This window comes from Mustela nigripes, chromosome 2 (assembly GCF_022355385.1).
Source record: "Mustela nigripes isolate SB6536 chromosome 2, MUSNIG.SB6536, whole genome shotgun sequence".
NCBI lineage: Eukaryota > Metazoa > Chordata > Mammalia > Carnivora > Mustelidae > Mustela > Mustela nigripes.
This window is the reverse complement of record NC_081558.1, coordinates 201,040,996-201,043,016: the sequence shown is the minus strand read 5'-3', so window position 1 is coordinate 201,043,016 and position 2,021 is coordinate 201,040,996. Positions and strand designations below refer to the sequence as shown.

General features: G+C 33.8%; 1 non-coding gene across 1 annotated transcript; it reads right to left on the bottom strand.

The window, feature by feature from the left end:
• Positions 1-1,914: 1,914 nt before the first annotated feature.
• Positions 1,915-2,021, bottom strand: LOC132012677 (U6 spliceosomal RNA). Its single transcript, XR_009402679.1, has one exon. It is a non-coding gene; the product is annotated as a U6 spliceosomal RNA (small nuclear RNA).

Genomic DNA, 2,021 nt, shown 5'->3' with positions numbered 1-2,021 from the left:
CACCACATCTAATTTTCGAACATTTTAGTGTCTCCTAAAAGATAGCTCATACCCGTTAGCATTCACCCCCAACTCTCAACCCCCCTACCCCCAGCCCTAATCAACCACTAACCTACCTTCTGTCTCTATAATAGTTTCCTATTCTAAACACTTAATATAAATTGAACCATATCTATGCGATCTTTCGTGATGGGTTTCTTTCATTTAGCATAATGTTTTCTGGACTTACCTCTGTTGTAGCATGTATCAGTGCTTGGTTCCTTTTCACTGGTGAGTAATATTCGTTGATTTGATTCACTACATTTTATTTTTCATCCATTAGTTGATGGACATTTGGGTTGTTTCTACCTTTTGGCTATTATGACTCATGCTCCTATGAATATTCAGGTACCACTTTTGGTGTGGTTGTATGTTTTCATTTCTCTTGGTGTATGCCTGAGAGTTGAATTGCTAGGTTGCATGATAACTATATGCTCAACATTTTGAGGAACTGCCAGTCAGTTTTCCAAAGCAGCGTACCACTTGACATCTCCACCAGCAGTGTGTGGGTTATGGTGTGTCCACATCCTCCTCAGAGCTTGTCAACAACTGCCTATTTAGTTAAAGCCATCTTAATGGGTGTGAAGTAATATCTCATTGGGTTTAGATGTACATTTCCCTAATGGTTAATGATGTTGAGCATCTTCTTGGTTTTCATGCCTGCTGGTTATTTTGTTTATCTTCTTTGATAAATGACTATTCAAATACTTTGCCCATTTTTAATTTAGATTAGTTGCCCTGTTTTTGTTACTGGGTTGTGTTTTTTATATATTCTGGATACAAATTTCTTGTCAGATATGTGATTTACAAAATTTTTTCCCCTTCTGTGGGAATCTGTTCACTTTCTTGATGATTTGTGCACAAAGTATGATGTACTGCATTCTTTTTTTCTTTTTTTACTTCTGCCTTTTTTTTTTTTTTTTTTAATCTAAGAAACCACTGCTTACCTAAAGGTCAAAATTATTTACTCTTATGTTTTCTCCTATGAGTTTTCTAGTTTTAGCTCTTTCATTTAGGTTTATAATTTATTTTGAATGAACTTTTTGTATATGCTGTGGTATAGTCATGTAACTTTTGTGTATGTTGTCTGGTATGGGAGATATATCCTGGTAAATAAATTCCATTCTTTGTGTGTGGATATCTGGTTGTCCCAGCACCATTTATCGAAAACATTATCCTCTCCCTATTATGTCTTGGTACATTTGTCAAAACTCAATAGGATTTATTTTTGGACTCTAAACTTTTCCACCATTCTGTATGTCCATCTGTAAGCCAGTGCCACATTATCTTAATTACTGTAGCTTTGTAGTAAGTTTTGAAATGAGGAAGCATGAATCTTCTAACTTTGTTGTTCTTTTGCAAGATTGTTTTGTTATTCTGGGTTCTTTGCAATTCTGTATGAATTTTATAATGAGTTGTCAATTTCTTCAAAAGCCACTGGGATTTTGATAGGGATTATACTGCATCTACAATCTTGACAATATTAAGTCTTTTGATCCATGAACATAGGATATCTTCCCATTTTTTAAGGTCGTTAATTACTTTCAGTGGTGTTTTATAGTTTTCAGTGTACAAGTCTTACACTTCTTTTACTAATCTTATACCTAAGTGATTTATTCTTTTTGATGCTATTGTAAATGGAATTGTTTTCTTAATTTTATTTTCAGAGCTAGTCTATAGGAATAGGGATTGATTTTTTATATTGATCTTGTATCCTGCAACCTTCCTGTACTCTTTTATTACTTTTACTACTTTTTAAGTGGATTCCTTAGGGTATTCTATGTACAATATCATGTTACCTGCAAATATATTTTTGCCGCTTCTTTTATAATCAGAAACTTTTCTTCCTTCCTTCCTTCTTTCTTTTTTCTTTTTTTTTTTTTTAAATGTTTCATGAAGTTGTGTGTCATCTTTGTGCGGGGGCCATGCTAATCCTCTCTGTGTTGTTCAAATTTTAGTATATGTGCTGCTCAAGTGAGCAC